Source organism: Canis lupus, chromosome 16 (assembly GCF_003254725.2).
Source record: "Canis lupus dingo isolate Sandy chromosome 16, ASM325472v2, whole genome shotgun sequence".
Taxonomy (NCBI): domain Eukaryota; kingdom Metazoa; phylum Chordata; class Mammalia; order Carnivora; family Canidae; genus Canis; species Canis lupus.
In genome coordinates, this window is record NC_064258.1 from 39,367,581 (window position 1) to 39,384,005 (window position 16,425).

The window sequence follows — 16,425 nt, forward strand, 5'->3', positions numbered from 1 at the left end:
ATAAGTAAACAGATGTACAAGTGAGTGAATGGATGCTGGTTTTCTAAGCCTTCTTTCCCTTAATGTGCATAAAAAAAAAAACGAGCATTAAAAATAATAGCGTCTAAATCTAGATATGATATGCCTCCATTTCCTTCTTTGTACTGTATCTTGATTTAAACCTTCCCCCACTCCACTCCGAAATAAAGTTCTCTGTCATATTCAAAGCTGGCTAAAGGAGATTTTGCCAAACTCAGGGTACATGCAGGTTTAATGTGAGCTAAAATGTCAATATTCATGCCGCTCCACTTCATTAAATCCACCTTCCCAGTAACTTGGACTGAGTAAAATTTATTTTTTTAAAAGTCCCGAAATTGTGCTCATGTCAGCAATGCGGCACCTGTTAGTCATCATGGTCCCAGTTCACCTTTTCGAAGCTCCCGCTCAGCATTCTGACAGGTGAGGCTTCTGAGGGGCAGGCTGAAGGTGAAGGGGATGGAGGTAAGAACAGCGGCATACAGCCGAGCCCTCACCTCTGCCAGATTGTGTGTGCAAGGCTCCGAGTGCGTGAGGTCACACTGCCAAGGGCCATGACGGGAGAGCAGGCTGCAGGGCCCTTAATTGGGTGCACATGCTTCGCCACCACTGTGCCCTGATTAGCACCGTGTGGGCTGATTGGCACTAGCCCGGAGCGCAGCACTTTCAGGGGAAGAGCATATGGGAAGTGCAGATGTTCAAAGGGTGGCTTCACCCCATGTGCAGCCAGCAGTCCTCCTCGAAGAATTATCGCATCCTCTCTTGAGTAAGTACATGCAGAAAGGATCTGCATAAAAGTGCTGTCTGAGAAAGAGCCTGGCAATTTCCTATTCAGAGACTCCCCACTTGGTCCTCCTATGAGGCACTCTGACTTTAAAATATGTGTCCTTGAAGCACGCAGACGTTCTTCCCTGTTCTATGACTAAAAGAGAAGAAAGATTATCAATAACATTACATATCAGAGAAAAATCAAAGACTCTCCCACGGCAAGTAGAACTGAAGCAAGTCAAATGTTACCAGGTCCTATAATTCATCAGTGTACATTATTAAGGTATTATTTATTCCTATATTAATTAAACATGTTTATGAAGCACCTACAATGGACCAGAAACATCGAAGGGATAATGGACCTAGGCATGCAGAAAAATGAAGGCCAAAAAAAGAAATTCATTCACTTACAAAGGACACAATGTGGCATGGTGAAATGTAAATTAGATGACAGCTAAGTAATTAGTCCCAATTCTTCCAATAATTAGCTGTGCTCCCTGGGCCTCAGATTTCTCACTCAGAGCTAATCATGTTCAACTAAATGATTACAAATGTCCCATCCAGGCTGAAAATTATGAATTTATATCCCTTATCTTCCTTATCATGTAGTTAATTTATTCCTTATTTATTTCCATTCAAGGATGTCAGAGCCTACTCTGTTCCAGGCACAGTTCCAGGTGGTGGAGACACTCTGGCCATAAGACACTTGTTCTTACATTCTTTGCAGTGATACAAATTTGAAAATATTAGTAAGTACATAAATGTAACTGTTCAAGACTCATCAGGACTGTGAAGAAAAGTGACATGAAGAAAAGTGACACAAGGAAATAAAAATAGCACGAGGTAATTAATTTCGTAAGGATGGTCAGGGTAGATGCTTCTATCACATTCTAGTGGCAAGATAGCAAGAATAAACATGAATGCTAATCAATTAACAAGGTAGTTTTAAATAGTGATAATTCTTTTAGAAGATAAGGAATATTATAGTGAATGAAGGAGTGGGTCCACAGGTCATGCTGGGCTTTAAGACCATATTGGAGAGTTAGGATCATGATGTCATGTTCATTGGAAATGACATGACAATTTTACCCTGTAGGAAGTACACTCTGGTTGCTGTGTTTAGAGAATGGATTGCAAAAAAGGGTATGGTTAGAAGCAGGAGGACCATGGGTGGTCCTGTAGAAGACCAGATGAGCAACAGCAGTGGCTTGCACTGGAGTGAAAGCAGTGGAAATGAAGTAAAGTGAATATGTTCATGGCAGATGGGATGTGAGGGCAGAGAAAGAGAGAACATAAAGGATAATTCCAAATTCTCACTTGAGCAACAGAGGATTGAGGTATTATTTACAAATGGAAGAGGACTTGGGGAGATTAAAATTTGTGTATTAGGAGCTTCAGAGGTTGAAATGAGGAGGAGTAGCAGGAAATAGACTGAGCCAGGACTCCTAAGGCAAGAAAAAAACCTAAGGCAGAAGACTATGGGGCCATCTGTAAATGCAAACTTAATAAAGGATGGCATAGAATGCGGGGCAGTGTTAAATACCTATTTGACATTTTAGTGATTAATTCAAAGGGAAATTAGCCAGTAGGATTGTGTGATTTTTTTTTTTTTTGAGTACTATAACAGGTGCTTAGCAGCAGTTATGGGTACAATTGATGACTTTACCTGTGATTGGATTTTTGTCTCATGAGAAGAACAGAGGGCAACACCAACACTAGAGTGAAGCATGTTTGCAAGGAAGTAGTTGTAGTGAGGAGTCATTTGCCACAGTCGTCAAATGGCAAAGGGTTGGGCCACACATCTAAAAACTGCCATGTAGCAATGTAGTAGCTCTTACCCCATGGCTCATGGCCTGTATGAGTCATAACTAAGAGAGCTAAGTACAGGAGTGGAATCATTAAACAAACAAAAGAGTGAACAAACAAACTAGATCATGAGAGAGCAAGAGCGTTTAAAGGAGAGAGAATAAGTAGTAGAGTCGATGGATTGGTGGGTATCTATGTGCTTGTAGAATTCTAGAAAGTGGATACTAGAGTTTAAAAAATGGAGGAATTAGAGGCACCCGGTGGCTCACTCGCTTAAGTGTCTGACTGTCGTTTTCAGCTCAGGTCATGATCTCAGGGTCATGGGATGAAGCCCTGCATCAGGCTCTTTGCTCAGTGCTAAGTCTGCTTGTCCCTCTCCCTCTAATCTTCATCCTCCTCCTACTCCTTCTCCCTCTCAAATAAATTTTTTTAAAAAAATTAATTAAAAAGAAGGAAGAATGAAAGCTAGCTGTGGGACCGTGAAATGCCTGAAATGCTGGAATGGATACTTGAGAGATTTTAGGAATACTGATCCCACCTCTCCCTCTCCTCTCTCTTGCTCTCTCTCTCTGTAACTCTGTAACTCTCTCTCTCGGCTCAAAAACATTGACCATTCTCCTTTATCTGAGGCTCCTCATGTCAGGAATCCACGCTTCCCCAAGTTAGGAATTAAAATTGACTTTCCCATCCTCCTTGGAATATTGTGATCTAGAATCCGCCCATCATTCTTGCTGGAAGAGTTTGATTTAGAAGCTGGTGACTAGAAGAAGCATGTAGCCCAAAAATATCCATTCAGAAAATGTGGAAACACATTCATCCATCTCCCAGAGGCAATGGTAGCAGAGATAGCATCCTATGTTCACATCAGCAGAGCCTGCTGGCTGGGCAGCAGCTATGTTTCCATTGGAGCAGGTGCTTAGAGGATAATTTGGGCCTTGTTCCAGACTGTGTAGCCTCTAGTCTTGGTTCTTGCACCTTTGCAAAGATTTTTTGTGCCACTGAATATCCTTTGATAAATTCCTTTTCTGCTTAAGCTAGTGGGTTCTAACTGATACAGATATAGTACAGTTCCTGGTGATGATAAGTTGTAGTATTTGATCATGGCAGTGGATCATGGAGGTGAGGCCATCAAGAAATGAAAAGACCTGGATATTAAATAAATTGAAAACTTTATAAATTACTCACTGGAAAAGTCTGGTAATGCTTGATACACAAGTAAATGCATATAAACATCTGGACATCCAAATAAAATTCAATGAGGAATTCCTTGTGGGTCACTTGTCCACATCATATCTACCACTCAACATACCCACCCACTGGGAAAGATATCAAAGGCTCTGGTGTACCTGCTGGGAAGACAGTGATGCAAATGATGCCTGTGTTTTCCAGTCCTTTCCAGCCCATTATTAAAAAAAAAAAAAAGATTTACTTATTTATTTGAGAGAAAGAAAGAGAGAGAGCACAGTGGGAAGAGACAGAGGAAGACACAGGGCTCAGCCTCATGACCCTGAGATCTCAACCTGAGCCAAATCAAGTCTGACACTCAGCTAACTGAGCCACCAAGATGCTCCTCCAGCCCAGGAATTTTTAACATAGTATTTACACATACTAGGTATACAAAAAGTCACGGCTAAATAATTATCACCTTGGTTAAGAGGTTTATAATTCTCTACTTGGGTGATTTAGCAGCTTTCTATCTACTTTAAGTTTGCCAGATGAATCTTGCTTATAAAAACTATCATGCCTCTTCACTTCCAAAGAATATCATTGAAGATTTATTCTCTTTTATGACAAGACCAAGACCTGCAAGAAGCTCTAGAACTTAATTCTATCTGTTGAATCTTATTTGCTATTGAAGTTGACAACATGATGTAATAGAAAGAACGCAGGATTTGACTTTACTCAGCTTTGTCTTACTCTCTTACTTCCTAAGTGACCTAAGCATTATGCATGCTTCAGTTTTCTTGTATATATATATAAAAATAGTAGTTATAGTTTTTACTTTTGTAAGTTAATAATTTGCTTTATAATTTATCATAAATCATTATTTTTCTCTGATACTTAGTATGTTCTAGTGAACAAAAAACATTAGTTTGGAAATAGTTTTTATTTTTTTATCAAGGCTCCATTTTAGGCAAGTCATTTAATATTTCATTCTGGACAAAATAAAGATATTAGAATCTAGCTTGAAGGACTGTGGGAGGCTAGATATGCATGTAAAGCATCAAGCATAGTGCCTGGCACATAAACATATACTAAATCACTCTAGTTATATTTCTGCAGAATTAGCTAAAAGTCGGACAGAAGAATTAAGTTGTAGGTGAGTTAGCAGGAGACACGCACACACACAAATATGATTAAATGAATGCACCGAACTCTTTTTTTAAAGGCTTATTTACTTATTAAAGAAGGAGAGAGAGAGAGAGAGAGGGAGAGGAAGGGGAATAGGGAAAGGAAGAGAATCTCAAGCAGACTTCCCACTGAGCATGGAGCCTGGCATGAGGCTCCATCTCATGACCCAAGATCATGACCTAAGCCAACATCGAGTCAGACGCTTAACCTACTTAGTCACCAGGTGCCTCTGCACCAAACTTATTTCTAATTACAATTTCTTTTAAAGATTTTATTTATTTATTTATTTGGCAGCAATAGAGAGAGGGAGGGAGCACAATCCAGGGGGAAAGGCAGAGGGAGGAGACTCCTCCCCAAGCAGGGAGCCCGACGTGGGGCTTGATCCAGAAACCCTGTGATTGTGACCTGAACCAAAGGCAGACACTTAACTCACTGAGCCACCCAGGCACCCCTCTTATTATAATTTTATATCAGTTGTGATTTTGAGTAACTCTCTAACAACCGGGCAGAAGAATCAAGCTGCCAGCAAGTTAGCAGACACACACGTATATACAACATATACATATGATTAAATGTTTATTTTTTAATTTATCAGTTGTAAGAAGCATCATCTCTAAAATTGCTCTCAACATCCTTTTACAATGATGATAATTAAGCTCTAATTTCCTTTCCACCATTTTTCTCAAGTATTTGCAATATATATATATTTTTTTTCTGTCACTGTTTCATTACTATGACCATGTAAATGTTTTTGATGCTAGCCACGCAGTGCATTGGGATTATATTTCAACATTTTTGGGTTTTGCTTGGTTATACTGGGCATTAGTTTGCTCAGGCTGCCACAACAAAATGCCACAGACTGGGAGGCTTAAACAGAATCTGTTTCCTCACAGTTAGAGGCTGGAATTCCAGCATCAAGGTGCCAGCAGAGTTGCTCTCTCCTGAGGCCACTCCTCGGCTTGCAGATGGCCACCTTCTGGCTGTGTCCTCACATGGCCTTTTCTCTGTGCACGTGTCCCTGTGCCTCTTCCTCTTCTTATATGACACCAGTCATAGTGGATCCGGGTTCAGTCCTAATTGCCTCATTTTAACATCAACACCTTTTTAAAGACCTAATCTCCAAATCTGATCATATTTTGAGGTACTGAAGGTAGAAATTCAACACGTGAATTGGACAATGGCACAGTTCAGCCCACCACATGTCGAGTGATAAGCTACCTCCTAACCTCACTGGCTATGGCATCGTTTATTTCTCACTTACATGGCAGGTAGGCAGTCAGTCAGCTGGCTTCAGGTATGTTCTGCATAGCTTTTTCATACTGTGGTTTAGGCTGAAAGGAAAGACCCAATCTGAGACATGTCATTTCTGAGGTTAAAAAAAAGTGGGAAACTGAACTATGTTATTTCATTTAAGGTTTCTGCTTTGATGTAATGTGTGTCCCCATATTCTATTGGTCAAAGCAAGCTACATGTAATATACCTCCCTTTGGAGGGGGGACAAGAAGTAAATACATGTGTTTCTACCACATGTTTCTACCACATTCTATCACAAATTTTATTTTTTTAATTATTCCTGTACCTAATGCTAATTTTACTAACATTTTAGGAGATTTATCAAATACCTTTAAATATGAACCGGTCAAATTTATCAATCTACTAAATTCCATTTAGTTTTTCCCTGGAGATCTTCCTCCTAGATAGTTCCATCAGCCTACTTCTGAGCCTGTGGCACAGCAGTGATCATAGGACTCCTTGTCAACATTTCTAATGTTGGATTAGGTTTCCAGGATCCTATGTCTTCTCTTAAAGAAATCTTGGTCACCATTCAGATTACAAAATGTGTTACATTTTGTTTCCACTACTGCAACTCAAAAATAGTCAAGCTATTCTTTGTGGATCCACATGTAAGGTACCTATACTCCCTATACAGAGATAACAGATAGAAAATTGTATTTGGGGCACCTGGATAGCTCAGTGATCAAGCATCTGCCTTTGGTTCTAGATGTCCCAGGGTCCTGGGATTGAGTCCCACATTGGGCTCTGCCTATGTCTCAGCCTCTCTTTCTGTGTCTTGTATGAATAAATAAATAAAATCTTAAAAAAACAAAAGAAAATTGAAAGCAGAAAAGGGAAATTATAGGTAATTTAAAACAGATGTCTTTGGAAGAAATTTATTAGGTTAACTTTTTTTATATAAACTAATGGCTTATTTAAAATGTCTCATTGAGTCATATTTGAAATGTTTTCTTTTTATTTTTTAATTTATTTATTTTTGTTTTCTTTTTAAAGATTATTTATTTATTTATTTATTTGAGAGAGAGAGAGACCACAGAGGGAGAGAGAGAAGAAGAAGCAGACTTCCCGCTGAGCAGAGTGCCCAACATGGAGCTTGATCACAGGACCCCGGGATCATGACATGAGCCAAAGGCAGGGGCTTAATTGACTAAGCCACCCAGGTGCCCCAATATTTGGAATGTTTTCTATAGCTAATTTCTAAAATATTAGTTTTTTTGCTAATTCTGAAAGTACCAGCCAAATCAAAATGCCTGAACTTATTTTATATTTCCTATTTAAAGCACAATAATAAAGTGTTTTTGCACACAAAAATCTGTAATTACAATTATTTAATATATAATTACTGATTAAAAATTGCAAAATAAAAATATTTGTATACCCTTAAGTGAGTATATTCAGTCTGAGCTGACAAAAATAGCAGCTGTCAGTTTCTCCCATAGCTTGCATAAGTGCTTGTCAAAGTCCATCCACTGCATCTCATCTCCCATAGAGCAGATGAACCCAAGCTGCCCACACTGACACTTCCTAAAAGAGTTGCCACATCTATTAAAATGAATGGATTTTTTAGTGAATACATTTTCAAAGTAAAACAATGACCAGCTTATTTACACCAATTATTAAGGAATAGTTCCTCTCACATCTTCCATAAAAAATAGTTTCTCTAACATAGTCCACATGGAGGGCTTTGTTGTAAAATGCATTAGAACTTGGAAGAAACTTCAACTTAGGAAATAATCATCAATATCCTCAAGTTACAGATGCAAGAAATCATCCCAACTGAAAAATAGATAATTAGGCCTCAAATATTTAAAATGTAGTTTTCCTACATTAATGATGCTTTCATTTTTTTTAAAAAGATTTATTTGAGAGAGAGAGAGAGAGAATGAAGAGAGAAGCATTAAGAGAGAGAAAGAGAATCCTAAGCAGCTCCAAGCTGAGCACAGAGCCAGACATGGGGCTTGATCGATCTTACAATCCTGAGATCAGAACCTGAGCCGTGGACGCTCAACCAACTGAACCACCCAGGCACCCCCTAAATTAATGATGCTTTAATTCATTCATGTATTTGTTTGTATTGATTATTTGAACATGTAAATCTCTAGCAAAAGTAGGTGATTAGGAACATATCACCTGGTAAGCCAGTTAGTATATTATGAATAGTTAATAGGATTTCTCTCCCTCTCATTTGGCCCAAGGTCTCTTAATGATCCCAGTTCTCTCTTAAGTCTTCCCATTCTTTTTTTTTTTTTTTTTTAAGATTTTTATTTATTTATTCATGAGAGAGAGAGGCAGAAACATAGGCAGAGGGAGAAACGGGTTCCATGAAGGGAGCCTGATGCGGGACTCAATCCCAGAACTCCAGAATCATAGCCTGAGCCAAAGGCAGACACTCAACTGCTGAGCCACCCAGGTGTCCCAAGTCTTCCCATTCTTTATCTTCTTTACCTTCAGACAAGTTGAACATAAGGGAATAGAAAAATGGGTGTTGGGGGAAGCAATGTGCTGTGGCTCTTCGAGTCTTGTGTCCTGAGTCCCCAAACAAGAGTTCTTACAAAGTATGGCAAGAATTTAAGGCCCTCACTGCTTCTTCCATGGGCTATTCTGAGGACTAGGTTTGCAGCCAGCAAACTTGAGGGATGAGGCAATGTTCCTCTCAGACAAAGAGCTGCCTTGTATCCTTGACTTTGGGACCCATATGATGTTAAGATTCTGGGCTCTTATATTCTTCTTAAGACCACTGTATTGTTGTTGCTGTTGTTTTAGTAGGAACTTACTGTAGCTAAACTCAAACTGAAAAATCTGTCTCCACAGTGATGGTAGGAGTTCAAATATCAGTTTAGTTTTCAACCTTAACTGGATTACTTAGATTCTCCACCATGCATGGGAGGCTCAGGGACCAGCCAGACACATGGGTAGAGTTTATATATAGGTCATGGGGTCCCCCCAACCTTTATGGTTCTTTCTTTTCTGTGATACCACCTATTCTTTTCTAGTGGCTGTGATGGACCCAATGTCTGCCCTCTAGTTCTTCAAGTCAGCAAAGGTGAGATATTTTACCTAAATGTTAGCCACCTCACAAGGTACTCAGGCTAAAAGCCATTAAAAATGGAAACTTCACTCAATGCTATTCCCTTCCTCCAAAAGTCAATTCTTGTCCAATATCTGCCTGTTTTCTTGTGGTTCTCCAATGCATTAGATAATCATTTTCCATATTTTGTCTAGAGTTCATAATCTGTGAAGGGATCAGACCAATAGGAGATAGTCTGGAGTATCTCCAATGACAGAGAAATTTTAAAATATATTACTTAATTTGGGGTGCCTGGGGTGGGGGGCTTAGTCTTTTAAGTGTCTGATTTTAGCTCAGGTCATGATCTTGGGTCCTGGGATCCAGCCTGGCATCAGGCTCCCTGCTCAGCAGGGCATCTGCTTTTCCCTCTGCCCCTTACCTTGCTCTCATGCACTCTCTCTCTCTTCTCTCAAATAAATAAAATCTTTAAAAAAAGAAAAAAAGAAAATGTGTTACTTATTTTATAAAGGAATACTGCAACTTGGTACCATTAATCTACTGGGGGATATTCAAAATTATTTTTGTAGTTGTATATAGTAAAATATCACTCCATATGATTGATTTAGCCCATTTGAGCCAGTAAAGATAAAGAACTAGGAAATGTATGCAAAGACATGCAGTTCTAACTTTTTTCAAGAATACTCAATAAACAGACCTAGGTTAACAAAGTACTGCGTGGTAAGAGTCCTCAAGGAGCATGCTAGGAAGAATATCAATTGTTTAGAATGGCACTTTCAGTGTACTTAGGGATGATTTGAAGGCATTTAATTTCTTTCCTGTGTCTCTTCTACCTCTTGGGTTTGTCTAGAAAATCCTTTCTTTAGAGAATAAAACAAAAGTAAACTTTTTTCTGGCCCAATATAAATGTAATTCCATTGTGCTGTGTATGATTTCCCACTAACTTAATGAAATTCTTTTTTCTTTGGAACTTCCTAAGAGAAAAACAAAGTCCAGTGAAATGAAAATTACTATAATATGTAAACAGTCAAAACTGTAGTGTGCCCACAAACATAGGCACTTTAAAAAGCAATACTTGTCACCATTCAGAAATTCAATTGGTTATTTGATTGCTTATATTGTCCTTCTTCTGTAGGGATAATTTTTGCATAGCTTTTAAAAAAGGTAGCCTGTATAATTCTTACATGTAGAAAAAGTTATATTAGAAAGCTACAATATTAAGTTTGACAAAATAATTCAGAAACTCTTCTGACAAATCATTTGGCTATCATTTAAGTTTATTACCATGAAAAAGTAGCCCAATTTATTCCTTCATGACCGTCAATGATCTCTGAGAATCTCTTTTAAAGTGCAGATCCCTTTAATGCACTTCAACTTTTGCCATAGCTGTACTGTCTTCATTATTCTGAAGTGACTTTGAATATTGCTTTTCCAAAGATTTAAATTATTTTTACACACATAGTGCTTCACAGAAGCCCAGTGAACCAGTATGCATGACTGGTTATTACCATCATAATTTGAAAGACATCCAGAACAAGACTTAAGTGAGGTCATGGGACATTTCTACTTGAAATTGAGTCATTAGTATTATTTAAATTTAACTTCCTGTAATGTCTTTCTAAGAAGAATTTTCACTGCTTCATCTTATTGATTTCATTTCATGCCTAAGACTTAGAGTGGAGGGTTGCCTTGACTCAAGGCTTGTACTTCTCTCTAGATTAGAAAAAAAATATTTGATTCCTTGAAATTATTTTATTTTCTGTTACTCCAATATTTTATTCTGCTCCTCAAATGATAACTCAGGCTTTCAACTAAGACTCAAATTTTCCACATTATAGGACCTCCCTTTCAGTTTCTATCCTGTTTTCTCTCTATCTACTTTCCAAATTGAGGTGTTCTCCAAAATTCCCCACTCTGGACATTCTTTTCATTCTATGTTTTATTCCTGTGTAATTTCATGTGTGCCTATGGCATCACCCACTCTACACTTCTATGCTCCAGACTCCTGTATTCAAATGCTCACTGAACATAGCTATCTCTACGTCTTAGAAGCTCCAAACAACAAATAGCTGAAGGAGGATTCATCACTTACCATCTTAGGCCTCAATCATTCCATATCTCCATGGCTAACACCATCATTTTCTCATACTTTACCCAAACACCAAATCATTTTCACTTTTTCCTGCTCTTTTCCTGCACATGTATTTTATAACTGTGCCCTGTTGACTCTTTTTTGCTCATTTTCATCACTATGTACACTCGACTTCAGTCTCACCTTACACCAGCCTCATTTTTTTCTCTATTCTGTTTCAAAGGACTTCACTGTCTTCACTTCTTCAGGCTATATTCCTAAATTAATTCTATATGACATCATTAAGGGAGACATCTAAATGCACCAAGCAGATCATGTCAGCCCTTCAAAACCTGGGCTTGATCTTCACCTCTTCAATTCTTCACCTGCCTACACCCATGTTATCTTGCAATCATACAGGACGACTTGCTCCAAGTGCTACCTATTCCTCTTTGCCTTGTTACTTCCTCTGGCCTCTATTTCAAATTCCATTTTCCTCCAGCTCTTCCTTTATACACACATGCGCACTTTGGCATTCCTCTGTTATTCTCAAGGCAACATTCAAACATTCCTTCCTGGTAAAACTTCTTTCTCCTGCTGCTGCAGGAAGCCTTATAAGGACTCTATGCTTATTGCTATTGTTCTTATGACACCCCTTATCACATGGTATTATAATTGCTGAGTGACTGATCCAATCCTCTGAACAAGCCTTGAAATTCTTGGGGTCACCATGTCTATTTCAGTAAGCCCAGAATTTAACAGCTTGTGCTGGGCACATGGTAGGACCTGAATTTGAAGTGCATAAATGTGGGCAGCTCGGGTGGCTCAGCGGTTTAGCGCCGCCTTCAGCCCAGGGCATGATTCTGGAGCCTCGGGATTGAGTCCCCTGTCTGGCCCCCTGCATGGAGCCTGCTTCTCCCTCTGCCTGTGTCTCTCTCTCTCGGTGTCTCTCATGAATAAATAAATAAAAATCTTTAAAAAAATGAAGTGCATACATGTGTTTTTGAATGGTTGGATCCTTGTTTCACACTTTTCTGTTCTCCTATTCCTATCTTAACTCAATTACTGCTAGCAGCTTTGTTCTAGTATTTGTGTTGGTTAACTTAGAAATCTATCCTATTTTTTCACTCTTCTGTCACTTTGGGGTTATTTTTAGGCTTTCATTTCCCTTCTGTGGGGTATTATGATAACTATTCTGATAGTCTAAACATAATTTTTTATATCTGTAAAAATCATATACTCCCTAACTCAGCTTTATGGTTGGATTTTTTTCAGATTTCTTTCACTTACTATAAGATTTTCATAATCAACTTTCATAGTATTTTCTCCTCTATTTCATATCTTCTGGTATATTTGCTTCAACTAAAAATATTCTACTAATGTATTCAATTACTTCCACTTCTTCCATTTTTAAATAACCTCTATACATGGAATATATTACTTCCTTCTTTCTTTTGAGAATGTGCATCAGTAGGTTTTTTAGACCAGCTTATTTCCATTCCATAACTCTCAAATTCTGCCACCCAAGTCTCTCACTATGAGATTTTTATTCACAGAAAATTTTTGACACCAAGCCCAATACATTATCATGGAGGAATATATAGTTGGGAAGCAAGAAGATTTCTCTGTATATGAAAAATGGTCTGAACTGACAAGCAAATACAGTCTCTCTCAAAAGTAATATCTTTGTGCAAATCATCTGTATTCATTGAGGTTTTTATATGATATGAATAATCAATAACTGGGAGAGAAAAATTCTTCTAGAACTGAAATAATCATGAATTATATTTGAATATGTGGTTATATACATAATAGCTTGTATCTTTTAAAAAATATATATGTAGATTGTATGTAAATATCTATAGTTTTTAAACGGAAATGATTATGTCAGTTTAAAATTCATAACTTTGTATTATTTTCAGTCATCTATTTCTATATATGATCTTATTTCTTTGCAGAAACTATGCTTATATATATCCATACATATTCACATACACACACAATTCTCATAGTGATTATTTTTAAATATGCATGCTGAAATCTTATATCACAGATTTAGTTGCCTTTAATTTCATAATTGGTCTAAAGAATCATGTGTCTCAGAACTAGAAGAGACCTCAAGGAATTATTCAACCTCTTGCATGTAGGAATATAAGTCTTATTATCCCTACTCTATAGATAAACTGACTTTACAAAGGTCATCCAGTAAGTAGCAGGAGGGAATGACTGAGAATAAATTCTCTTAATCCTATTCTCTTGACAATGCTATGTAAATACCTTTGATTGCTATCCATTGACTGTTTACCAAGACTTCTTATGAAATGCTTTATGCTTAATTTGTACCATACCTTAGTTTTCTGAACTTGATAAAATGATTTAATATGAGTGTCTTTGATTATATTTATATTTACCACTATCAACCTCAGAATCCATTCATCCTTCTTTCATCCATAAATATTTATTGGTCTCCTATTTTAGGCCATGCACTGTGCAAAGTAAAGAAAGCAAATGCAACCCATCATCACAGAACTCATAGTCTAGTATAAGGTACAAACAAGCACTGCAGTTTAAAAGCATCATCATGCCTCCTAAGCCATGCTATATAGAAGCCCATTAGAGACATACCTAATAGAAATGGAAATGGGAGAAGAACACTATCCAAAATAAAACCTATAAAATGAGTCAGAATATCCAATTGCCCTGAAAAGAATTCATCTTTTAGGCAGAGCAAGTACCATGCATAGAGGACATGGCATATCTAAAAGTGACTGAAGGTACTTTAGAATATCTGGGTCATAGAGTGTAGAAGCATTGTCATAAAAGAAGCTAATGCTGATGCAAAATGGGATCAAATCAATATGAACTTTGAAATCCTTGTAAGAGAAGTTAGATTTTATCCTCAAGGCAATATGGAGTAGAGAGGTAAACTGTTATTCTAATGTCCTAGTATGCAGTTTACTTACTGTAAACCATACATCATTGTGATATTTCTTCTTGGGTGTTAATACCATTCTAACGAGACTTATCTTTAGGGTGATCACTCTTCTCAGTTTCCCAATTCAATATCTATCTCCAGATCTGTTCATTCGAGTACACTATGGTGACAATTTAGTCTTTAGGCCTAGAACATGTAATAATTACCACAATTTATTAAGCGCTCAACAGCATCAGGGACTATGTCAAGTGTTTTACATTTGTTATCTTGATTTATTACCATAAAAAATTAAAATTTGGTCCTTTTCATCCCCAAGTTACAAATGAGAATATTGATGTTCAGAGAAAATATTTGTCTGAAATCACATAACTAGTAACTTGTATTGTTAATTTTATATCTATGATCTTATTTATACCCACACTTCTTTTACATACAATGTGTTCTTACAAAGAATTCTGAAAGTCTAAACATGTAAAACTTGAAAACAATAAGTATATTTTATAAGAAAGGCTCTCTTTTGCTAAAATCTTCCAAGACATATTAATATTATTTAAGATATTCCTCTAATTTAGCATATTTTTAAAAAAATATTTCTTCCTCAAAAAAAAAAAAATATTTCTTCCTCACTGCACACATGGTCAACTACTGAGTTAAACCCAGCAAATCACAGACTGAGTTTACATATGTGTTGAATTTTTTGGGTCCATTTTTTTCTCCATAGTACCAGGTTTATAGGCTCTGCGCTCCTAATACTAGTGTCAGCACTTTTATTTTTCTGCTTTATGTTAATTTTTATGAAACAAGAAGAGCAAAATACAATGAGATATAATATTTAAAAAAAAATTAACCCTGCTGGACCAAAAGAGATTACTGCTAAAATTGCAGCATTGGTTGATAGGCAGCACCAATACTCAACATTCCCAAAAGTTGTTTATTCATCTGATGATCAAAGCCCACATTCTGAGTACCTAAATGCAGCTGTACAGATTTAATTCCATAATTTAGCACAGTGCAGGGTTTTGAAAGCATACTGTTCAAAGCTTAGAATTGCTTTTTACAAGGTTATTTGAATATCACAGAAATTCATATAAAGGTTAGTATTTTCCATGTGTGTATATATCAAGATTCTATGTTGGGATAGAAGTTTCCATCACAGTTTCCCTAAAGTTCTTTCTGGTTAAGCCCACCCTGCAGTACAGTAGTCCAATATGTTTGGGAACAATAACCTACAGTGCTTTTCACCTCCTGGATTCCATTGCTAATTTCACTTCTCTCATCCTATTAATACAGTTCTGATCATTGCCCCCTAAATGTATTGCCTTACTTTTGCTCACTGTGGTATTCATATATTAATTTATTTCACACTCTTTTTTTTAAAGGATTTTATTTATTTTCAAAAGGTGCAGAGAGAGAGGCAGAGACACAGATAGTAGGAGAAGCTGGCTCCCCACAAGGAGCCCGATGTAGGACTCGATCCTGGATCCCAGGATCCCGCCCTGAGCTGAAGGCAGACGCTCAAACACTGAGCCACCCAGGCATCCCTATTTCACACTCTTGATCTTCTCTAATATCTGTCATTTCTTTTGGTCATCTTGGTCAATTATTAACCTGAAACACTTGCTATCATCTGGAAAGCCAAAGAATGAATTTCTCACATCCTTTCCCAGATCACTTATCACATTATTAAACAAAGCACATACATCTTGAAATCTGTCACTTCTTATTTCTTATCTACTATAAAACATATGCTCTATTCCTTATAAGCCATAAATGTGTATGCATATGTGTTTAATTTTATGTGTTTGTTAGGCCTAGACATGTGTGTATATGTGCACACTTGCACACATAAACACACACACCTTCTAGAAGAGATGAAAGATGTAGTAGCTAGGCATAGAAGTATGCGAATTTAGAGAAGACTCTGACACTCAACACTAAGCAAAATTATCAAAGTTCAATAAAAATTCTTCCAACATGAACTGTGTAGTATTTTTTTTCCTCTGCTACATGCCACTTCTGTACAACTAACCAAAGAAAGACACCTAAAATGTTGATGATTTTATCAGCTACTCTCAACAAGCTGCAAAGTATTCCTCTGATCACCATAATTATAATTTGGGAGGACTGCAATACATAAATAATTGCATTCAGAAAATG

General features: G+C 37.3%; 1 long non-coding RNA gene across 1 annotated transcript in view; it reads right to left on the reverse strand.

The window, feature by feature from the left end:
- Positions 1-310: 310 nt before the first annotated feature.
- The window catches only part of LOC112676990 (uncharacterized), a 106,919-nt gene continuing 90,804 nt past the window's right edge, over positions 311-16,425 (reverse strand). Inside the window, exons 3-4 of the long non-coding RNA XR_007402735.1 lie at positions 6,203-6,272; positions 311-937 (exon numbers count right to left, since the gene is read on the reverse strand). This is a non-coding gene — a long non-coding RNA (uncharacterized LOC112676990). The remainder of the gene's footprint in view (positions 938-6,202; positions 6,273-16,425) is intronic.